At 44.5% G+C, this 25,532-nt stretch overlaps 1 pseudogene; it reads right to left on the minus strand.

The window, feature by feature from the left end:
- Positions 1-13,112: 13,112 nt before the first annotated feature.
- The window catches only part of LOC129150833 (uncharacterized), a 39,878-nt pseudogene continuing 27,458 nt past the window's right edge, over positions 13,113-25,532 (minus strand).

Here is a 25,532-nt window from a genome sequence, read left to right on the forward strand (position 1 = left end):
GCTACCAGGTGGAAACAGGGTGTGCAGGTATGAAGACAGCAATCCAAAAGCTTTGCTCAATGTCCCAAATCCATGCCAAGCTCACTCCTGAGTCCCATTTAGCATGTTCCCTAACTTCTGCTTATTCTTTAGGAAAGATAACTTTCTTCATCCTGTAGAAAAGGTACCTCAGTGGACAAGATACGGAAGAAGAGGGAGAGAGGGAGAGACTGGAAAGGAGAAGAGAGTTGAGATTCTGTAATCTAGAAGGCAAGGATTTCCCACTTTTTATGATTCCTTGGTGGTTATCAATATTCATGTGAGATCTAACCATGTTGTTACAGCAAGATAATCCAGCCAGGGCAACAGCAGCCCCAAGATACAGCATTACTTTCAGCTGAATCCATCCTCTGAACGCAACATGAGCAGGGACAATTTAGGATGTTAGACCTTTAATATATGCGTATGGCATGGTAAGAAGTCAAATTTCATTAAAGGACAAAAGCAAATGGCTTCATTAATGGAATCTGCATCCTCCTTAGTTATACAGCCCCAAAACTTGAAACCACTAATTGTTGATTTGAGGCGCCCTAAATGTCAGTAGACAATTTGGACACATTTGCTTGCAAACCACATCTCTAAACAAGAAAATAAATAAGTACTCTCTCCAATCTTCTATAGACTACATGTCCCGTGATATCTTGGGATGGCTCCTTTTTCTAATTCATTGGATCTTTCAATGGAAAATTAGAATAATCTTTGAAGCTGTAAAAACACAATTGATATTGTGATATGTATTGCCTGTGGGTATGAGTTTATGCTTCCATGTGCATTTTATAGTACATGAGAGATAATATTATAAAAGGTGAACTGATATTTTACATCTAGGGAAGGTTTTTTGCAGCACATCTATAATGGGACCAGCACGCATTTATTACATTCCCACCATGTATCGAGAAGGTGCAAATTAGCTGTTATTGCCCTTAAGGAACAGCTCTGAAACTAACTCATGATATTTGTTGCAATATACTTGTTTTTCTTTTCTTTCACAAACATTTATGAGTAAATAAAAAAGTATGCTTATCGCCTCTGCCTTTCCAAGTGCATTCTTTTATTTTCTTTCATTCTTTTTTCCTATATCACATCTGCCAGATACTTTTTACCTGTTGTGATCACCTGATCTATATCCTTAATCTTTACTTAATCCTTACACTCAATGGAGCCTTGTCTGCCAAAAATATGATGGTAGCATTTCTTCAAAGAGTTTTTCTGTCTTTGAAAGTTGAAAAACAAAGTGGCGTGGCAAAAACAGCTCTTTCTTAATATGAAAATGACTACAAAGCCTTCGTACCCACTGAGAAGGTAAAGCAGACTAGAAAGGACTTACCTGAAGTGGAGACAGCAAATTCATTTCCTTAAAACGTACCAGCTCTTCACCTCTTGGCTAAGCTGTGGCCTGCCAGCAGTTGTTTCCCAGGGAATAAAAATCTCCCTAAAAAAAAAAGAAAATGACATCAAGAAGATTCTCTCAAGAGACAGAACTTTCAAATCATAACTGAAGAATTTCCAAGTGATGTTTTGGGCTTTGGTCTGCCCCACATTTACCAAACAGCATGGTCCCCCATTATGGGGAAAGCCTCCAACATCTCACCCGTGGATTCCGTTAGGCCTAATCAAATGTAGGCAATGGGTACTGGGTGCATTGTGAATGTTTCTGCCTCCTGAGGAAGGAGAAATGAGAGAAGCCACAACTAGGAAAGGGTGGAGCCGATGAGGACCCTGGAAACCACCCCTGAACCTTGCAAAAGTTTGGCGTTTACCCCCAGGTGCCGATAGGGAACAATCTTCAAGACATAGAGTTGAGTGAAAAGCACAAAATGCCAAATGTTGACTGTACAACATGGGCCTGTGGGATTACATGTGCAGGGGCCTGTGGGATTACATGTGCAGGTATATTTCTGAACGACATAAAGCAAACTATTAATTGTGGTTGCCTCAGAGGGGGTGGGACTGGGAAGCTGGGGTGGCAGCAGGAAATTTATGCTTTGCTCTCTGCATTTTCTAACTATTTGAACGAATGGAGAGGGGAAAGGAAAGGGAGAGACAAACTGAGAGGACAAAACTGGGCAAAAGGAGTCTAGAGTTAAAGCAATAGGCTACTTGTTTTCTCTTCTATTTTAGCCGAAATGTGGAAGATTGGTAAATCAGCTAGTAGGTTGGATGAGAAAGCTCTAGAAATGAAATAGGAATATGATGAAAGGAGCAAAGGAAAGCAAAATTTGGGTCGAGTGGGTGTTGGAAGGCGCCCATTGCCTTCACTAGCAGAGAGGTGTGGACAAGGAACCTGGAAGGCTGGTCAACCTTGAAGCTCTGAAAGGTCAGAGCCAACCACCCACTGTCTGGGTGAGACAATGGTAGCTAAAGCAACTTCCACCTTTTAGTTTTATGTAAATTCTTGCTGATTGGCTATTATTGGAATTGCCTGCCTAAAGGCTATGGGTGTATCCCACAATCTGAATAAAAGGGATAGCAAGGCCAGAGCGGGGTGGAGTCCTTCCCCTTGAGTTGGGCTCCCGCCTGGCCCCCAATATTTCCAAATTAATATTTTCTAGTTTTTTTCACTTGCGTGCGTCCTCCTCCAGAGCCCAAACCCTGAACCTGAACCCTGAACCACGCCGGACGTGGGCGGGGGGAGGGGGGGGGTGTTGGGGGGGGGGAACACTTGCAAGTGGGAGCATTGAAAAGAAACAGTTCTATTATTTTAATGTAGAGAAGTGACTATGGTCTTACATTAGGGTTGCTGTAATTTTTTTTTTTTTTTAATCATCAGCCCTGGCTGGTGTGGCTCTGTGGATAGAGCGCCAGCCTGCGGACTAAGGGGTCCCAGGTTCGATTCCCATCAAGGGCACATGCCTGGGTTGCAGGCTCAATCCCCAGTAGGGGGCGTGCAGGAGGCAGCTGATCAGTGGTTCTCTCTCATCATTGATGTTTCTATCTCTCTCTCCCTCTTCCTTCCTCTCTGAAATCAATAAAAATATGTTTTTTAAAAATCCTCAGAAAAGTTATCACTCAGGATTTTAAGCATCAGTGACGACTCAAACACAATCCTCCATCCATTGGAACAATCCTAAAAAGACTCACAGAGTCACAAGATGTGGAAGGATTCAACAGGTGACCAAGTGCTGGCTTGTCTGTCAATCCTGTGAAATGCTAGCCTCCCCCGCCTCCACCAGCACTCAGGTGTCAGCCCTTGGAGCTCAGCAGTGTGTGTGCCCAGCACGGACATCAAAGGATCCCACTATGCAACCACATGTGAACATTCACGGAGGCAAAACCTCGTGCATTTACATTCGGCCCACCATTTAATCACTGCGACATCCAAATAAAGATTACTGGTATGCTATGGGGTGACCTTGGGAGTCAGACAGCAGAGGTCCCCAGAATTTCTGGGCTGACACCAGCGCATTACTAGAGAAGCCCTAACCCATGCCTGCGACTGGGACTCCCAGCTCTGTGCCAGTGATTATCTTCAAGCCAGGAGCCAAGCTGAGAGGAGAAGTGGCCTGTTGGCCCACTTGATTAAGTGTTAGTTGGAGAATTTTCCACTGAGCATACATTTTGCAGTGCAGTTAATGAGGGAGGAAAAACATCTCTCTTGCAAGGATTGTATGGGGGAAATAGCTGCTGTATGAAGAAGCCCACGGCCCAGTGAAATGGACCCACCTAACGGACCAACAAGCGTACAGGAGCAATGGGCCCCTCATCTGTCCCCAATGGCAGCTTCCTGTGAGGGGCCATCTGCATGGGACAGCCAGCCCACCATCTATTAGGACTTCAGAGGCTTTCAGAGGCAGCCGAGCCCAAACCGGGATTTGAGAAAGTTAAATAGATGCCTGTTCTCCTTTATTCCTCAGTCTTGCTCGGAAGGGTGTTTTCTTGGCCATGTTTCGTGGAGTGAGTGGGGGTGGGATGGTTAAAGCAGGAGCAGCAACCAGCAGCCCACAGGGTCCACCACCTATTTGTATAAATAAAGTTTTATTGGGAACACAGACCTCTCCTTCATTTACATATTGTCTATGGCTGCTTTCACAATACAATGACCGAGCTGAATTGTGACAAGACCATATGGCAGGGGTCCTCAAACTTTTTAAACAGGGGGCCAGATCACTGTCCCTCAGACCGTTGGAGGGCCGGACTATCGTTAAAAAAAAAACTATGAACAAATTCCTATGCACACTGCACATATCTTATTTTGAAGTAAAAAAACAAAACAGCAAAAACACCCGCATGTGGCCCGCGGGACGTAGTTTGAGGACGCCTGCGTATGGCCTGCCAAGCTTTAGATACTTACCAGCTGTCCCTTTTCAGGAAAAATTTGCCAACCTCTAGTTTAGAAGCCGGAGGTAAGACTGGGGAGGTTCTAGTTCATCAAATCCCACCCCCACCTGTCACAACCTCTACCTCAAGTTTCATAGGATGGAGGTGCCTATCCCTCGGAAAGCAAAGGAGGCCAGGCACAACGTGTTTGGAAGAAATACAAATTGTAATCCTGTCACATGGGCAGGACTATAGTTCGCTGTTAAAGACCAGTCAGATCCCTGTGGTTTGGGACGAAATGAGAATGTAGCAGAGATGCTTTAGATGTGGTGGTCCCTAGACGATCTGACTCACATGGCCACTCTCATGAACAGACTGGTTGGGCCATGGGGTGCCCTTGCTGCCATGAGAAAGACAGAAAGGAACGAGCTCTCTTGGATCGTATCAGTCCAATGTAGCTGGAGCGTGGGTGCGAGTCTGGGGGGACTCAGTCATTTTCAATGAGAAGTTTGGAGGTGGCTGTCCCAGGAAAAGCATCTCAGTGGCCAGCACTGAAGAACTTTCATGGGCCATAAGCTGACCATTGGTCTTGGCTGGAGCTATGCCCGAAGCACTGGATGTGTCTGACCCAAAGAAGAATTTACCTGGCCCCAAAAAGTGGGACCACACACGGGGAGGGCACAGAGGCCAGGAAGAGGTTCCTTTGTGCCCTGTCTCACTCTGCCTGTCAGTAACACTACTTCTCCCAATGTTTAATGTTAAAAGAAACACATGCAGATATTCCAACTTTGGATGGTAGGCACACTAACATCCGTCAACTGAAGTTTTGTTTTTGTTTTTGTTTTTTTTCCCTAGAGCAAGATATAAGTCCCCTGACCAGTCATCAATCAAATCATCAAGCTACACAGAGGTGGATTTAAATCATGCTCTCATAAAAAGAGTTCAACTACTCCAAGGTGAGTTTTCAGATCACTTCTAGGTGCCTGGCCGCAACTTTCTCTTGTGCTTAATACAAAGAGTAATGTAAGATTTACAGAGCTTTTTGTTTTCTTGTTAAGAAAGGTGTGTGTTTCATACTTTAAGTTATCACAATTAAGGCAAATTTTTCCTTTAACTGCTGAAGTTGATCCACTGGATAGGAATGCATAATTTATGTTAACTATTAAAAACCCTTTTCAATAAATTATTGGCCTTAAAATTAAAGCTATAAACACCTTATGTCAGAAAATATATTCTGTTTCCTGATTTATATTTAATTTTATTGGAGATAGAAGGTTGGATAAGAACTTCTTGGTTATTGATGAGCAGAAAATTATAAAACTTTCCAGAAATATTTTTTCTGTTCATAATTATTTACATAAATAACTTAATCAAGACATACATAATATAAAGTACCTAAATATAGGGAAAGCAGTAAAATATTAACGTATTTTAATTCTGATTTAATAAATTATTTAACAGTTCTATGGCCACTTTTCTTCATAAACAGCCTCACTTAATCATTACAGAACCCTTGTGAAGTAACCCTGATGAGCCCATTTTACAGATAAGGAAATGAAATCTCATTAAATTTGCCCAAGGTCATATATTACTAAGTAGACATCCCATTAAATTACCACGATTCAAAATAGATTCTATAAAATCTAAACATGAAGAAAATTCAGAAATGTGTTGTTCAATAGCTGATATAATATTTAGATGTAATTTTTTATTCTTCCAATTAATATTTCCTAATTCATAATTATAAAGATTGCAAGCATCAATATAAAGCATCAAATAAAAATGAACGCTGCCACCCAATCAAAATACTGTTGTTAATACATAAGCACACACTATGTGAAAGAATACAGAAAATATATTTTCAGCTGTGTCTACTTAACCTGCTTCAAGGGTCTATTATGCTCTTCCTCTGAAAAGTAGAGGTCAGGCTATTGTCCCAGTTGCAAGAGCCTGGAGAGGATTCTTGCTCCCATTAGTGGCTGATGCTCGCCCTCTAGTGGCATTTTATAAAAACTAATTCAGTCCTTAACATTTTGGTGCAAATGTAATTGAAAAATAAAATTTATAATGATGCATTTTTGTTCTTTAAAAAAATGATTATTTCCAACCATTATAAAATTCTAAAATGCCTATTTAAACTATAGCCAATTGCACCCGAAAATTCCCAGATTAAGAAAGAAAAGGGAGATAAAATGGAAGAAAGGATTTAAACAAACTGTACAATTTTTAGAATTGGAAATAGAATCATCACATAATATATAGAAAGCTATATTTATCTTCTAATGTTTATTAATATACACCTACATATTTATCAGAACTTGAGGTAAGAAAAAAAAACATGTCCTATTTATCTGTTGCTTCCAGAGGGATATATTGATGACCCAATAACTGTATGATACCAAGTGAAATTCCCAGCAGACAGATAATATCATTGGGAAAATCCTAATTTTAGTATTTTGTTATTTCTCTGTTACTGCTCTAACCCAGCGATTTTCAACCTTTTTATCCCATGGCACACAGAAACGAATTACTAAAATTCTATGGCACACCAAAAAATATATATTTTGCGCATCTGACCAAAAAAAAGTTATAATTTTGATTCATTCCTTTTTGTGTTGGCTGTTGTCATTTTTTCTTTGACAATCTAAGGGGAAAGAGGTCAGTGCCCCTGTATTGCATGTTTTAAAAATTCTTGTGGTACATTGACTTCTCCTTTTATTTATTTACTTTTTAAACGTTTATGTTGATTTTAGAGAGAAAGGAAGGAAAAAGGATAGAGAGATAGAAACATCATGAGAGCCTCCCACATGCTCCCTACGGGTGATCAAGCCTGCAACGCAGGCACGTGCCCTGACTGGGAATTGAACCGGGACATCTTGGTTCATGGGTCAATGCTCAACTACTGAGCCACACCAGCCGGGCAACTGCTCCTTTTGTAAATGCACCATACTACCCAACATACACACCAAAGAGAAAAATTATTTTAATTTTCAAGAAGAAAGTATTGATTCTTCACTAAATGGCAAGCATTATATGTATTATGTTATATGCAACATACACTGTCTCATTGAATCAACTCAGAATAGATACTCACATTTTGGGCATCCATCAGATTGCCCAGCAGGGACACTGTGCAGTTTTACTGTGTCTGACCACAGAAATGTCACAATTCCTTGGGATATAAACTCTTGGTTTGGTGAATGATGACAAAGAAGCTCAGAAAGTTTTTGAGTTGCTGAACTCACTAAGCAGTTAAATGGCACAGACCACATGTGACCCTTTATCAGATCATCTGACTCTAGTTCCAGGACTCAATCCAACACAACAGTTGGCCCAAATTGTGACAAATTATATAGAAATTTGTATCTCATACTGCTAACCAGACTCCCCAGAAGACTGATTTTGATTATCTAAAATATTTTATTCCCTATTTTGCATTTTCTGCAAGTATCAACCATGAGAAGAGGTCTTCACGGGCCTCAGCAAAACCACTTAAGTAGACCCTTTACTGCCCCAAAAAGCCCAGATAGTCTTACCCAGGGTGTTAGGGCTGGCCACCATTGTCTTTGCATATGGTCTCTGCCCTCTGCCATAAATAACAGTTATAAATTAAACCTAGGGTTACAAATGTTTCTTGGAAATTTGCTTCCTGGGCTCACTAAGTTTCTAAAACTCTTTCAACTTTTCCAAAAATCTACAGAAAATCTGCTTCCTAGACTGCTCATTTGGCAATTTGTTCTCATTATGGGACCAGATACAAAAATACCAATTCAAAGTATATACTTACTCATGTCTGAAGCTGAAATATATTTGGAATGTTTATTCTTTGGCCTTCTGAGTAGGGCTGAATTTTTTTTATATTTAAGTGTCCCTATAAAAAACAATCCATTGCTTTAAAATCCAGAATAACACAAAAATGCCCTGTGTACTTTAGTGATATTTTTTACTGATTTTTAAACTAATAAAATGAAATAAATGACATGATTCAAATAGTACTCTCAAGAGGCTTCTTCTAAAAACTAAGGTTGTCTTGCTGAAAACTTTAGGAAAAAGCCACAGCTGTCTATGAAAAATGTGGGGCTGGACACAGAGACATCCGTCATAGTCTTCTGTTAGAGATGTATCATCTTGCTCCGCACCCAAGTTCAAAGCCCCATCATTCTATTCTATATGTCATTGTTATCAATATCTTTCAATTTACAGCTTTTCTAACTCTCTTGACTTGGGGCATATACTCAAATCTCTGTCACTGTTTTTAATACTTGCTCTACTAGGACTTTCTCCAAATATCATGTCTGACAAGGGAGCAAATACATGTTTTTCCAACATAAGACTTTTCATTTTCTTTCCCTGGTTATAGTAGTTGTGGATATTTGGCTGAGCCAGCTGGTTGACCAGAAGCCTGTCATTGCTTCAGTCCTTGCAGCTAGAAATCTGTCTATAATTACTTGACTCACCTACCTCAAGAAGTAGAACAGTTTCTAACTTAATCCAAATAGTTTATTTTTGAAAGTTCATTTTTAATGCATTATTTAGAACTTTAATTGCATTACCCCATAGAAACACAATTAGAATTGTTGCTTTCTGAAACTAGTCTATAAGTGACCATTTAGTCCTAACATACCTGGAGTCTTGTGCTATCACATGGAAGCTCCCAGGTCCTCCTCACAGGAAGGACTTGTAGTTCTTACCCTGTGCTTAATTGAGAGCCTTCAAAAGGGGTGAACCCAGCTCCAACATGAAAGAAGAATTTCTCCTGAGCCAATCAAGCCAGACTGCTCCCTGTGAGTCCTGATTCTCTAATTATTCCAACCTTGGAGTCATTCAAAAATTTCCATTCAACAAATCGTTAGCACTCTGAGTCTGTCCTCTGGTTGCTATTGCTGGCAATAAGCCTGCTTCAGAGCTATATTCTCCAACTTCCCAGTCCATGCTCTGTGCATTGTCCCAGTGGACTGCTTACTGCTGTCAGGAGGCGTATCCCGCTAACTCAGTCGAGGGATGTGTAGTACATCCTACTGGACACCAACCAGCTTTCCCTTCGGGGCTGAGGCACTTTCTCCTGTTGCCAGGATGTTGGCTATGGATGGATCACAGCTGGATCCTCCCCAGCAACTGCCCTTAGCTGAAGAGAGCTACCTCCTTGCTGGGGACAGCCTGCACGCAGGGGCTGCTCAATACATGAGCACAAAGGCCCAGGGCCCGTCACCCAATCTAAATCATGGCAACTCCAGAGCTCCCTGAAGGGTTGGCTGAGGACAGTTCAACTTCCCCTTTACCCAAACCTGTTTTCCTCACCGCTCACAGCTATTGTTCCAGAGAGCATTGCCCACCACGCGCACACACACAAAATACACACAACCACATACCAATATCTGCCTCGGCGTCCCTTCCTAAGAGAATTCAAGCTAAGGCATTTGGAGCTGGAATAATCCTAGGAAAGGTCATTGGGAGCTCACATCTGCTGGCTGGATGGCACTGAAGTTCCCACCTGGTGGCAGGTGGAGCACTGAGGGCCCCTGGCAGGTAGAAGTCGGGCAACTGCTAAACAGGATCCCTGTGACAGGAAGGCAGTGCTGGGTGTCAGTTCACAGGCTTTCAAGAGGTTCTGGTGAAGTAGTAATTATAAGACCTATGGAATGAGACAGTTCTTCCGGAAGACATTCGATGCATTACAAAAAGACAATGAAGGCTGCTTGAAAGGAACCTCCTGTTTAAAGGAAAAGGTGCAAGTCACTGGGCCTCCATGGCAACACAGAGTTTTCATACCCTCCAGCCAAAGGGCAAGAAAGGCAAAAGGTCAGGTGTGGGGTTGAATTCAGAATAAGCAAAGGTTGCATGTGCAGACCTGGCAAGTTTAATATGTCAAAGTCAAGGCCCTGAATGGAAAGGAGAATCCTGTGAATGAGACAGGATCATCTGGGAAACCTTCTGCTCCTCATATTTCCCTGAGTCCTTAGGGGCCTGCAGAAATGATCACTTCTCCTTGTCAAAGACTATTCTCTCTCTCTCTCTCTCTCTCTCTCTCTCTCTCTCTCTCTGTGTGTGTGTGTGTGTGTGTGTGTGTGTGTGTGTGTGTGTGTGCGTGTATACTAGGAGCCCTGCTTGAGATTCGAAATCATGCAGCACCACCTACCCTCAAGTCGCCGGTCCAGTCCTGCCTCCCTCTCTGGCCCTTGAAGCAGCGGTGGCCGCTGCTGATCAGGCCCTCCCCCAGCGCAGGCACTCAGAGGTCCCTGCTGCCCCACCCCTGACGCTTCGTGTGCAACCTCCTCCTGTCCGGTCAACACTTTACAGCGTCCCAGTTAATTAGCATATTTCTCTACTTTATAGATATGTCTTTTACACACACAAATATAAAATGTCAACTTGACATAATCAGAGATTAATTTTATTTATTGCTAAATTCCCAGCATTTAGAACAGTATCTAGTACATAGTGGACAGTATTTTCTGAATAAATGAATAAGTGAGTGAATGAATGAATGAATGAATGAATGAATAAATAGTAAAAAGACATTGGAAGAGGCAAGGACAAAAAGAAGAAAGCATTTATACATCAAGGAAAGATTGGAGAAAACACAATGTTAAAAGGTATATTTTGTGCGTGGCCGCAGTGGCTCAGTGGTTGAGCATCGACCTGTGAACCAGGAGGTCATTGTTCAATTCCTGGTCAGGGCACATGCCCAGTTGAGGGGGCCGATCCCCTCAACATGGGGGGGCCTGCAGGAGGCAGCTGATTAATGATTCTCTCTCATTATTAATGTTCCTATCTCTCTCCCCCTCTCCCTTCCTCTCTGAAATCAAAAATATTTTAAATGAATTTCAGATGCTCATGATATAATAAAAGGTGAAAAAGAAGAGAGTTCAAAAATAAATAATGCATACAATGTCATCATAACAAAGAACAGAAAACAATATGCATGGAAGAAATTTTCTAATGGAAAAAATGCAGCAGAATATTTAAAATAGTGTGTTGCAGTGGAAAACTGGACAGATTTTTCTTAACTATATTCCAAAGATCTTTTCTCCCCCAAAAATAAGTTGCTTACATAATTTTAAAATGTGTTTCAAGAAAACAGAAACGATATCTGCTGACCTATACCTAAATAATCAAGTTATTTCCCATCAAAAGGAAAATCAGACATTTAAAGGTATACATTCTCTGTACTTCCAGTTCTTTTTAAAGCTGATCATATTGATCTGCATTATGCTTTGCTCTCATCGATACAGCGTACCTAGTGTTGCAACCTAGGGAAGGGAAAGAAAAGTGGTTTGAGACTTAATGACATGTAACAGTCTGAATGCCTAATGCGAACTTGGTCAATCTCCGATGCCCAAAAGACCATCCATCTCCCTTTAATGTCTCAGGTAACCATCTATATGTTTCAGATTTATCACTCTGGCCTTAATGCATTTGCCAAACGCATGAATATTTAAATATCTAAAAATGATCACATCAACAGAAAATGTGACAGACTTACAGCTGAGGTTTTCCTTTGGTTACCCATTGCCACACAAGGTGCTAGGGATTGGGGGGTTGGGGGAGGTGGAGTCAAATTAATTTCACTTGGAGGGATTTAAGGTCCCCAATGAAGAATTTCCCTAATAACAATAGTTAGCACTTACCAAGTGCTTACCATGCCCTAGGCCCCAGGTTATGTATTTGATATATATTATCTCATTTCCTTCTCATAACAGCTTTCTGAGATATGAAATATTACCCTAATGTAACGCCCGGAACGCTGGCCGCACTCACAAAGCACCAAAAGAGGCTTCTCATGCAAAAAGCAAAGGGTTTATTGGTACAGGCATGCCCGGTCCCACAACATACTCTGAACACAGAGCAGAGGTTGTGGGCCCCGAAGCAGGGTTTGAGCACAGGTTAAATACACTTTAGGGGGCAGGGTCTTTCCATTTTACAACCCGGTAACTTTCCACAGCAGGTTTTCTGCTTCCTGGAATAGTTAAGACAATTAAGTCTGTTGACATATAAACATTTTTCTTTATCTATGCACAAACTCTTGGTATCAGTTCCCCCCAGCCATAGATGGCTATCTGGTTTCTATCTCAAAGTTCTTGGCTGACTTATTCTAATTGTCTTCAACTGACCTTGTCTTCAACTGACCTCAGGCCCTTACTGAAATGCTGGCTTTTATGATTTTACAACTCTTCATTCCCCCCTTTTTCTGTGGCCGGTCTCTAATCCTAGAGACCTTCAGATTCATCTAATGCTGAGTATTGCTGCCTGATTAAAGTGATGCTGGTGGGCGAAGGGCAAGGTTTGGGCCCACAGGTACGGGGACAGCTTCCTGTCTCAGTCTTATTGTAAACCATAATCCATAATCATAGCCCGGAGTATAGAATCTAAGACCCCATGTCTGTAGATTCTCTGATTTTTTCCCGTTCTCAGTGAGGGACATGTTTAACCCGTTACATAGAATGCCTGTCCCACAAGGGGATCATATTTCACAATCAGTGCTGGCTCTTCCAGTGATATTCCTCAATACCTGTATCCAGTCCCTTGGGGGACCTCGTATCCACCAGGCTGCCCCTGTTGTTTCACACCCCCAAGCAGCACAATATAGAGATTCAGGCCCCCCATAAGTCCTTATTTTTCCCCGGTCCCTCCCTTCCTTGGGGCATACATAAAATTCAATGTTACCGAGAACACACCCCTGGCGGGAATCACTGCACCCCGAGGTATGGGTACCGCTGGGATGGTGCCCATGATCTCGTATGAGCAGGGGGAGTTTGGTGGGATCTTCTACTGCTCCCAGATCCCAAGTGTCTAATACTGTCAGTCTTTTCTACCGTTCATTCTGGTCCCGGCTGCTGCGGCGCAGGCTTGAGATGGGAGGCATGGATCCAAGACGTGATGTCATCTACTTTTACTGCTGTCGGGGTGGTCGGCAGCACCACGTAGGGTCCTTTCCACCGGGGCTCTAGGCTGTGGGTCTGGTGTCTTCTTACGAGCACCGAGTCTCCGACTCGGAATGAGTGGGGCACCTTAAGGTCTCCTGGTTGATAAGCGGAGGCCAACGGCTTCCATTCAGACAAATTACTGGATCCCTTCCAGAGCCTTTAACCTGGCAAGCAGAGGGGTATAGGGTAATGAGCCTTTACCTAGAATGGGTGATATTCTTGAGACCGGAGGTGGGGTTCCATACAGAATTTCAAAAGGGGTGAGATTGTACATAGGGGACGAGGGCGTGTTTCGAGCCCAAAACAGAGCATAAGGCAGGAGCAAGGTCCAATCCTGAACGCCAGTCTCTAAGGTCAATTTATTTAAGGTCTCCTTAATGGTTCTATTCATTCTCTCTACCTGCCCTGAACTTTGGGGAAGATAGGCACAATGTAATTTCCAATTAATCCCCAACACCCTGGCCACTCCCTGACTTACCTGGGCCACGAAAGCAGGTCCATTGTCTGACCCAATTACCTGGGGCAGTCCAAACCGAGGAAAAAGTTCTTCCATAATCTTCTTTACCACCACTTGGGCTGTTTCCCTCCGGGTGGGGTAGGCCTCTACCCATCCTGAGAAAGTATCTACAAAAACTAAGAGAAATCTTAACCCATACTTGGCTGGCCTGATTTCAGTAAAGTCCACTTCCCAGAATTGGCCAGGCCTATTCCCCCTTAGTCTCTTTCCCTCTGAGGTTTGGGATGGATGTGCATTCACAACCTGGCAGGCTTGACAATTCTTAGCCACTTGTTCCGTCAGCCTCTTGTTTTCTGTAGCAGTTAAGGAAAAGGGTTGCTCCCTCAGCAGTTCTTGCATTTTCTGGCACCTAGATGAGTGAGCTGATGAACATGCTGTAACAGTTGTGGGTGTCAGATTCTCCTCTTGGGTCTCAGTTATTAGTGCTAGAACTTCTGCCCCTCGAAGGGCTGCTGCCTTTGCTTCCTCATCTGCCCGCCGGTTCCCTGCGGCTATGGGGTCTGATCCTTTCTGATGACCGGGGCAATGGACTATAGCCAATTCGGTGGGCAGCAGAACTGCCGCCAGTAGCCTAAGGATTTCAGCCTTATGCTTAATGTCCTTTCCGGCTGAGGTTAGTAGTCCTCTTTGCTGGTATATGGCCCCATGTACATGAGCAGTAGCAAACGCATAGCGGCTGTCAGTGTAGATGGTGGCCTTTTTTCTTTAGCCAATTCTAAGGCTCTCGTGAGAGCGATTAGCTCTGCTTTCTGGGCTGAGGTCCCTTCTGGCAGCCCTGCTGACCGTATGGTCTTAGTTCTGCTGACTACCGCCGCCCCCGCATGTCTCTTACCATCTCGCAGGAAGCTGCTACCGTCCGTGAACCAGGTTACTTCTGAGTTGGGTAATGGAAGGTCCTTCAGGTCGCGGCGAATTCCTGCTTCCTCTGCCAAGATGTCCTGGCAGGAGTGCAAGACCGGATCCGCAGCTTCGTCCGGAGCAGGGTGGCAGGGTTTAAGGTAGACGGGGGCCCAAAGGTTACTCGATCCTTATCCAACAAAATGCTCTGATAATGGGTGATGCGTGCATTTGAGAGCCATCGGTCTGGGGGCTGCCTGATGACGCTTTCCAGAGTATGCGGGGCTATGATGGTCAATTTTTGTCCCAAAGTCAATTTGTCAGCGTCTTTGGCCAACAGAGTAGCGGCAGCTATAGCTTTCAAACAGCGGGGCCATCCTCCTGCTACTGAGTCCAGACATTTGGACAGATAGGCCACTGGCCTCCTCCAGGGTCCCAAGGTCTGAGTTAGGACTTCTCAGCTCAACATCGGGGAGTGCCAGTGCTGGGGCTGACAATAGGGCCCTCTTGATGTCAAAGGCCTGCTGCTGTTCTGGCCCCCAGGAAAATTCCGCATCCCCTTTTAGAAGTGGATAAAGTGGGGCGGCTAATGACGCAAACCCCGGGATCCATAGCCTACAGAACCCGGCCGTCCCCAGGAACTCTCGGAGTTGTTTCCTGGAGGCAGGTACGGGAATCTGCACAACAGTCTCTTTCCAGGCCTCCGTCAACCACCGCTTTCCTTCCCGGAGAGTATATCCTAGGAAAGTTACTTCCCGCCTACATATCTGGGCCTTCTTAGCTGACGCCCGGTACCCCAGCTGAGCAAGCTCTTGCAATAGGGAACGGGTCCCATACTCACATTCCTCCTGAGACGGCGCAGCCAACAGTAGGTCGTCTACATACTGGAGCAGAGTCACCTCCGGGTGTCGGGTTCTGAAGGGACCCAGGTCCTGGTGGAGGGCCTCATCGAAAATGGTGGGTGAATTCTTAAAGCCCTGGGGTAGCCTTGTCCAGGTCAGTTGCCCCGCTATCCCGGCCTCTGGATCAGTCCACTCAAAGGCAAACAATGGTTGGCTGCTTTCACAAAGCCGTAGACAGAAGAAAGCATCCTTCAAATCTAATACAGTAGACCAGGTTCTGTCAGGTTGGAGGGTGCTTAGAAGGTTGTAGGGGTTAGGTACAGTGGAATGTATGTCCTGTACCCTACTATTAATCTCCCTCAGATCCTGTACTGGTCGGTAGTCTCCCGTTCCTGGCTTCTTGACAGGGAGGAGTGGTGTGTTCCAGGCTGACTGGCAGGGCCTCAAAACCCCCTCTTGGATTAGCTTCTGAATATGTGGTCTGATTCCTTCTCGAGCCTCCCTACTCATGGGGTACTGCCTGACTCGAATTGGGACTGCAGAGGTCTTCAAGGTAACCACCACTGGGGGTTGATTTTCTGCCAGCCCTAGCCCGGCTTTCTCGGCCCAAGCATCTGGGTATTCCTCAAGCCATGCCGTCATGTCCTGGACCTTTTGGGACAGTCTCTTTTCCAATGGCCCTTCTCCTTGCAATATGCGCACTGGTCCGAGTCCAAATTTGACCGCCATCGTGGACCCAGGTCCCCTCCCTTTCTACTTCCTTTCTCTTGTGTTACTAACTACTGTGGCCAGGATTTTAGTCAATGCCTTGTCTCTCCTCTGTCTCCCTTTTGTGAAAAACCTTGTCTGCCTCCTTAACTAGGTCTCTGAGAGTCAAATCCTGGAGCCCATCAAGGCACCGTAGTTTACGCCTTATATCCGCAGCTGATTGGCCAATAAAGGCCATGGCCACCGAGGCCTTCTGTTCCTCTGATTGTGGATCAAAGGGCGTAAACCTCCGATAGGCCTCCATTAACCTCTCTAAAAAGACTGTGGGCAATTCGGGGGGCCCCTGAACGATTTCCCTTACCTTGGCCAAATTGGTGGGCCGCCTGGAGGCTGCCCGGAGACCTGCCACAAGAGCCTGGCGGTAGGAGGACAGATGCTCCCTACCTTCCGGGGTGTTAGGGTCCCAGTCTGGGCGGCGCAGGGGGAAGATGTCGTCAATTCGGTCTTGCAATTGCGTTGGTCGTCCGTCCCGCCCGGGAACATTTTTCCGCGCCTCTAGGAGCCTAGTTTCTCTCCTCAGTGATGAAGAGGGTTCCCAGGAGTTGCTGACAGCCATCCCAAATGGGTTGACGGGAGAACATTGAGGGCTCCACGAGACCTGTTAACCTAGGATAGGGCGGAGGAGAGTCTAAAAGGATCAGATCAGGTTGTGAGTCCGGGAGGACGGAGGGGCCGAGGGCGGCGGGGAAGGGGTAGCTGGTTTCACAGGCAACATCACGGTCTGCGACGTCGTCGGCAGGGTCCTGGGGAGAGAACTGAGGAGCCAGAAAGGCTTTCTGACCAATGATCCAAGGTCAGGGACAGAGGAGTGGAGGTGGACTGACCCATGACAAGAACCATACAAATGACAGTAAACATTGAACAGAAGACAAGGACGAACACAACACGCTCAGACAAAAATCCAAAAGGTCTCACAGCACCAATTGACCTGGCTGGCAACAGAATTTCAGAGTACTCTAACAGATGGGAGGATTCCAGGCGCCCCTGGGCCTCCCCAGATTGGAGGATTCCAGGCGCCCCTGGGCCTCCCCAGATGGGAGGATTCCAGGCGTCCCTGGGCCTCCCCAGATTCCACCAGGGCGTCCCCCGGGGATGTGGCTTGCGACCCGAGGACACGTCTGTCGTCGCAGTCGGGGGAGACTTACGCCCCGCCCCGACAGCCACCAGACCAAACAGATTTGCCAGCCTTAACCCTCAAACTAAACAGCAAACAGAAGACAAGGACAAGCGATCGCTATCCGAGAGGCGCCGTTACTTACCCCAAGAAGCGTCTGTTGGAGCCTGAAGGCGGCTGCAGCAATCTCGGTGGGACCTCCAAATGTAACGCCCGGAACGCTGGCCGCACTCACAAAGCACCAAAAGAGGCTTCTCATGCAAAAAGCAAAGGGTTTATTGGTACAGGCATGCCCGGTCCCACAACATACTCTGAACACAGAGCAGAGGTTGTGGGCCCCGAAGCAGGGTTTGAGCACAGGTTAAATACACTTTAGGGGGCAGGGTCTTTCCATTTTACAACCCGGTAACTTTCCACAGCAGGTTTTCTGCTTCCTGGAATAGTTAAGACAATTAAGTCTGTTGACATATAAACATTTTTCTTTATCTATGCACAAACTCTTGGTATCAGTTCCCCCCAGCCATAGATGGCTATCTGGTTTCTATCTCAAAGTTCTTGGCTGACTTATTCTAATTGTCTTCAACTGACCTTGTCTTCAACTGACCTCAGGCCCTTACTGAAATGCTGGCTTTTATGATTTTACAACTCTTCACTATGATATTGTAACTAAAAGTATATTTGGTCATGCAGCTCCTAAAACTCTTGGAATTTCCTAAGTGATCTGAGCCCTGAAGGTCTCTTTTGTTATTCCTAAGAAGCACCTTTCAAGCACACCTGAATTTACGTTAATGAAGTGACCTTTGGAAAGCTCCTAAGGATTGGGGCTGGTTGCCAGGGGAACCAACCTTGTGGTTGGAGGTCTAGAACGTTCAGTCCCACCAACCAACCCACTACCCACCCCACCCTGATTTCTGGGATGGGAAGAGGGGCTAGAGATCGAGTTCAGTCTCCAATGGCCAATAAGTTAATCAGTTGCATCTTTGTAATGAACCACCATAAAAACCCAAAAGGATGGGGTTCGAAGAGCTTCCAGGCCCGTGAACATGTGGACATTTGAGGAAAGTGGCGTGCTCAGAGGGAGCATGGAAGCATGGTGCCCTTTCTCCATATCTCGCTTTCTGCATCTCTTCCATCTGGCTGTTCCTGAGTTACATCTTTTTATAATAAACCAGTAAACTGTAAGTAAAACATTTCTCTGAGTTCTGTGAGCTGCACTGGCAAAAAGGGGGTGGTTGGAGTCTGATCTATAGCCAGTGGATCTGTTAAGGGAAAACAGGCACCAAATGTTAGACTTCGGTCCTTGAGTTTTGGCTAAAAAAGAATTCAGAGCCAAGACTCAAATATGAGCAAAAGTTTATATAGAAAGTCACAGAGGTGGAAGTGAGCTGTGGAAGAAGTGAGCCAGCTGGGCTGCATGGATTCAGGAAACAAGTTACAGAGGCAAAAGAAGGGCCCTTGGAGCTAAGGGGAAAGAAAGCAAAGGCAAGCACCTTAGGGAAGGAGCGGGAGAAAGGTAAGGGTGAGAAGGTGAGAGGATATGGGTGGGGGTGGGGGTTAGTGAGTGAGAGAGAGAGAGTTGGGTCTTTTGTTTAAAGAGCTTTTTATCTGTTTTCCAAAGGCAGGGATTTTAGGAGCGGCCTTGATAGAAGAATAGTCATCGGCTTTTCCAGATGTGTTATTTCAGGGTCATCATCACTACTGATTGGTCAGCACCAGGGCAGGGGGTCATTAGTCATTGCAGCTGGTCCTGATGTTGGCCATGGTGTCATTTTGTCTGGTTTTGGCTGCTTTTCCGGGCCTGGAGCTGTGAAATATACGTGAGGCCTAGATGTTATCTCTAATTTAACCAGAACTCTGTCTCTATGGTCAAGACCCAAGGCTTTGTTAAGATTATTTGATGCTGATCACAACATCATTGTCCTGTGGGCTTAATGCCTAAAGGAGTGGTTGTGCAAGGATTTGTATGGGAGTCCTATGAGGCTATTCTCCAGGGGGAAACCCCCTTGTTCCTCTTCTAAGGGGGTCTACTACATGACTGTGACATGCCAGGGGAGGAAAGGTCAGGGGAGAGTCCAAACTGCATGATCAGTGATATGAAAGGTAAGGGGGTCTAAACTGCATGCCCAACAATATGCTAAGGGAGAAGAGCTCATGCTGAGGGCAAGGTCCCACCTTACAACTTCTAGGAACCCCGGGCTTTCTGCCTGGTGACCTTCTGTACCTGGTCCTTCCTTCCCACTCTGCTCATGTCTGTCTGACTGCCTACTATATCAGATCAGAAGCACAGGTGACAACCTGGATTAGTGATTGTCATCTGAAGGGAATGCGGGGGTTGGGGGGGGGGCAGTCTTGTGGGACTGAGCCCTTAACCTCTGGCATTTAATGTCGTCTCCAGGTAGACAGTGTCAGAATTGACTCGGCCATAGAACGCCCATCTGGTGTTGGAGAATTGTTTGCTTGGCGGAGTGAAAAACATCAGAATCATTAAACCCATTTTAAACCCATTTTACAGGGGAAGAAACTGAAGCTCACAAAACGTAAATGTCTTGCCAAGGTCACATAGCCAAGAGGTAGCAAAACCGGGACTCAAACTCCTTCCCTCCTAGTGCCAAACCCTCCTGCAGCAAGAGTGGGGGGGGGGGGGGTGCCCCGGCCAGCAGGGTCTTCTAACGGGGGTACCGAGGCGGCGCACCTAAGAGAATGAGAGACAGACAAGGGACGCAAAGAATGGAGGCAAGACAAAAGGGATTCTGATCAAGCCTCAAAATTTTATTTTTTACAGCGTTCTTTATATGTGATTTCTAGAAGGGTGGATGCCTAGGAGGGGTGGGGGCTGACCTAGATAATCGGCTAAAGTCGTAACTATAGATAAAGGGTGTGGCAGTTGAAGGGCGGCTACAGAAGAAATGCTTTGTCCTCAGGCAAGAGGAAGTGGGCCTAGTTTCAGTAACTTACTGAAGGTCAGAGTTAATCCTTTGACCAACTCTTGGCTCCTGACAGGGGGGTAGGGGGGGGGCCCACGGCTTCACTGCTGCTTTGCATTCTCCATGCTTGGTTCCACTGGGGCAACAGGCAAAGTTTTTGCAACAACACTATGAACCCTGAGTGTTTCTCCACATAAAAGTATTGGTCATCAGCTTTTCCAGGTATGTTATTTCAGGGTCATCATGCCTGTCAGAGTGAGAGAGTCCACTTCCTGGGGTCTTACAAAAAGGTCCCTGTAGGTTCCTCTCTTTCCTTATAATAGGATATTGACATCGTCTTCAAACGGGACTGGCAGTTAGAGTGTGCAAATAAGACTAGAGAAGTGATTCCTAATTCATGCTCAAATAACCAGCTTCTAAACCAGTAAGCCCAGTGGCAGGGAGAAATGGCGTGAGAAATATCCAGAGGAAGATGTATCAGCATCAAGCTCAGCCCAAAAAATCCCATCCAGTAAATCACATTGGAGGGTCTCAGGTGGGACCATAAGAATGGAGAGAAAATAGAAACAAGCACCTTTGAGAATGAGGAAGGGCGAATGACCACACGGGCAGAGGATGCTTTTTTAAAAGTACATACAACTTCATGCCAATAACTTGGTTGAAGTTGCTCTCGCCTGAATTGAATACATGCTACTCTCCCTAAAACATAAACATTCTGTGACAGGTATCGCTTGACTTTTTGTGAAGGTTGTAAGGTTGACAGAATTGGCTGCTTGAGAGCTAAAACTGGAAAGCAGATCCATATGGTTTTCTTCTTTTCAGGAATTGTCTGCTAGGGCTGAAGGAAGCGCTTGCGCCAAAAGTCACCTTAGGAGGCAACTCTGCCAAAAGCCTCATTTTCCAAATGAGGAAAGTTGGATGCACTCTTCCAAATTCACTTAGCTAATTAGTGAGGAGCCTCTCAGACAGAATAAATTCAACGTGTTGGCAAACAAGCCTTTCTCGTGAGTGCTTGCCTTAGACTCACATTACAATGAGCCCATTGTTCCTCCTGTAAGCCATTAAAATGATTGCTGTTGAGGAGTGGCATTCATCCTAGAGAGAGCTGCTCCTTAACTCCCTGAGCCAGACCGTCCCAACACAGCATTCCCCACACCCTGCCTCAGTGAGTGCATCTCTGCTGCATTTGGAATCTGATTAAATATCTGAACCTCACACAGCCTGCCTGTGTGCCCATGTTACCCGCCTCTGGGTTTCCTGTCCTATTGTTACAGAATTTACCGGGCGACCGAAAAATACGCAGGAATACCGGAGATACAGGAAAAATCCATTTATTTTCAGATGTTTCACATGTACTAGTACAGTGACTCAGGGGGAGACTGTTTCTCTCCAAAACCTGAGCAAACCAATATGGAGGAAGCTCTCCCTTTATATCCCTTTGGTTTCTTTGTCCCCCAAATATGGATGGGACTTCCGGACCTTTCACAGGCTTTGCAAAAAGCCCTGTGTGTTGGGATGGGGGTCGTGAGACCACACCTAAAGGCCTGGCCTGGCACCAGTACTGATAACCCCCTCCAGGGGTTGTTTATTGTTCATGGTTTATGGCCTCTGTAAAATGTGAGTATTTAGGTAAACGGGTCTTGCAAGACCAGATTGTGGAGAAAGGGACAGTGACTTAATTATAAGCTATCAAGAATGCACATTAGGTTACTGGCACAGATTCAGATTGCTAGCTCCCCAAAAATGTCTTATTTTCCCCATCACTATGAGATAAGTCCCTGAGCTGGTTCTCAGTATATGCAGGAATATGCAAGGTCATAAATATTCAAGTCAGACTTTTGGTGTTACTCTCACTAGCAGGGACTTCCATAGGCAAAAAGGAGGAAACCCCAAACTTTAAAATATTTTACCCAAATAAATCCAATCCAGTAAGTCAAGTTGGTGTGTCTAAGATGGTCAAAGATGGGCCCAGGAGAAATGAAAGAAAATACAAAGATACAACATTCAGAGTGAGAAAGGGCAGGTGACTACATAGGCAGAGGATGCTTTCTAAAGTTTTGGGTTTTTGTTGGTTTTGGTTTTGGTTTTTTCAGTTTCCTCCCCTATAACTCTTCATCTTTACTTTCTTGCCAAACATGACATAAACTCACTCATTTGCTTCCATATAAATTCAAATACAACATTTCTGCTAACCACATTGCCTTCGTTGCTTCACCATGGCCCAGACCCATCTATGAAATAGTCAACATTGGCGTCTGCCACCCTCACTTAGGAATCCTCTCCCTTCCTCATCCCTGTATAAGGCATGTACAGGACTCATGGCCGAAACCACACCCTACCTCCCACCTCCCCACCCCCCAGTTGTTTGTCTTAGATGATGTTGACTGCAAAGAAACATGCAATCACATCATTCTTGACAAAAGACCTTTGGAATGAGTCTGTTTCCCTTCACCATCTTTTGCAATTCTGGTGACCTAAAGACACGCAAAGGCTGAGCCCAAAAGGAATAGCATTTCTAGAAAGCAGGTGGAGAGGGCCTATGGAAACGTGTGGAGGTGGAGAGGGCCTATGGAAATGTATAAATCCTGTTACAGAAATATCTATCCTACCTGGCTCCCATCCTCACCCAGAGTTGCTATAGTACCTGAATAAGTTTAAGATTTGTCTCCAGCAGGCCTGCCCCCCACCCCTTTTTCATCAGATCTCCTGAGAACTCTTCCTCAGACTCCTTGAGCTGACCTCACAGGCAGCTATAAGTATTCTGAGAGCAGCATTTGGGGTCTGAGAGCATCTGTTTCACTTGAGTTTTGCAAGTTTTAAAGTCTCCCTTAGAGTAGCCCCACCAGGGTAGTTGAGCCCTTTATCAACATTTTCTTGGGTTTGGTTTCATCACTGTTGCTATCAAGAGAGTAAAACTTAAGTCCTTCACGTGGGAAAGAGCAAAGCTGTAGTTTCCACACAAAACACAGTTTTGTTTGGGGATAAGTTAAAAACACGAACAAAGCATTCTTGCCAATTCAACACAGATTTTTATGTGTAGCTTGTACCTAAGGATATCTGAAATCAGGGAGTGGCCACACTCAAAGAACAAAAGAGAGCATTCAAATATTCTCTCCTGAAACTTTATGAAGCACAAGATGACATTGGGTAAAGGCTAAGAAGGCCAATCTGGAGATAGAATCTACTATGCAACTCTACCATTTTTCAAGTCACTAAACTCTCTGGGCCTCAACTTACTCACTAAAAAAAGAAACAATAATCCAAATCCGGTTTATTGGAATAGTGTAAGGAAGTATTAACTATCACTGACAGTGTCCTCTGAAATTGTATGCACAGTATAGAAAGCTTGTTTTTTTCAATATATTGAGAAAATGAGAGAGCCAGTTAAACCAATCATTGTAATTGAAGTCTTCATTCACATTGCCCCCATAGTCCATACCACCATGCCTAAGAAGCATAGACTCACAGACTTCAGAGTTGGAAGGTGCCCGAGTGGTCACCGTATCAGTAGTTCTCTGTTTCTTGTCCTCTCATCACATTGTCAAATACCAGGACCTCTGATGGCACACTCGAAAGGCTCAGACGTCTCACAACATCATACAAATCAGCAACAACTTGAATGCTGTTGCCCTTCAGAGCTACGCCACTGTTTGAGTAAAACTCATTTCTGTTTCATCCCAGTTAATACACATTGCTTCAGCTGGAAGCAATGCTACTCACTCACAGCAAGTCATCCCTGCTCCGTGTCATCTCCCTCAACCGGCTCAGCTCAAAGGCAGCAGCCTGACAGACATTACTCATGAGCATCTTCTGACTAGAGAAGTTTATACATTATCTAACCTGGACAAAAATCCTGTGAGAGATCTGTGGTGCCAGCTAGCTGTGGTACGGTGGTTGACAAACAAAATTTTACCCTAATACAAAGATATAATGAGAACAGCAAACCCTGAACAGGTTATTAAGAAATTTGAATTCTAGAATGGTGGTCTTCCACTAATTAGCTGTGTGACTTTGAAAAACCGGTCCTCAATTTCCTCGCTATCAATGAGGTATTTGAAAGACATAGTCTCCAAGGAGTGTTCTAAAGTTCCATGATTCTTAAGTCCCACATTGGTCCCTGAATGGTATTACCCTCTTACCCAATAGACAGATAGTTGCTGAAAAAAGAGCAATTTCATAAATGTATTGGATGACTTTTCTTTTGCTGTGTACTGAACAGCCAATTCTATCTTCAACATGTGCTCAAGCCACTAGCATAGAAAAGGCTGTGCCAACTAGCTATAGGACTGAAGCTTGTGAACCAGCAAACTGGTTCAATTTCTTGACATTCAGAAAGGTTGGTAAAAGGCTAAATAACACACCTCTTGTTATAAATGCACCATCATATAATAATGATTTGTGTATATGTAAACACCCCTTCCTATACTCTTCATCCTTCATTTAGATATAAAATAACACGTTTATCAAACATGGAGAAAATATATGTTTAAATACATACTCATAACACCATAAATATTTTTTAAACTATACCATCTGGTGCAGTAAATAAAAAGAGAACAACAAAGTAAATGAAGAAAAAATAATATTTTTAACCATATTGAACGATTACATAACAACTGAAAAAGAAAGTAATGATACTTTATTTTACTTTTATTTTTTAATCCTCATCTGAGGACACATTTTTATTGATGTTGAGAGAGAGAGAGAGAGAGAGAGAAAGAGAGAGAGAGAGAAAGAAACATCAATGTGAGAGAGGAACATCCATCAGTTGCCCCCGGCAACCCACAACCCAGGTCTGTGCCCTGACTGGGAGTCACACCTGGAACCTTTTGGTATATGGACGACACTCCAACCAACTGAAACACCCAGACAGGGAGAAAGTAATGATACTTTAAAGAACTCAAGTTATTTTCCATGACCAAAAGTGTTCATTGTACTGAAAGTCAATTACCATTTTCTTATCAATGAGACAATGCATTCTGAATTAAAATTTTTCAATTTTTTATTTTTTATAAATCCCTTCAAAATAATTTTATTTCTCCCCATTCAAGATTAACATTCACCTTTGAACAAATGACTTTGTTTCAATAGCCTTCAGGTCACCATAACATAGTGTGGCACCCAAGGCCATACCTATTAATCACAGAATGGCTTTGGGGACTCTCAAAAATTCCCCAAAGTTGCAAGCCATCCCTGCATAAAAAGAATAAATAATAACACCTGATCCAACATAAAACCACCCAGGAAATTTCAACCGGGGTGTGAGTGTCTGGGCTGCCAGAAGCAGTGAACTCCCTGAGGCACCTCAGG

The sequence above is a fragment of the Eptesicus fuscus genome, chromosome 12, assembly GCF_027574615.1.
Source record: "Eptesicus fuscus isolate TK198812 chromosome 12, DD_ASM_mEF_20220401, whole genome shotgun sequence".
Taxonomy (NCBI): Eukaryota; Metazoa; Chordata; class Mammalia; order Chiroptera; family Vespertilionidae; genus Eptesicus; species Eptesicus fuscus.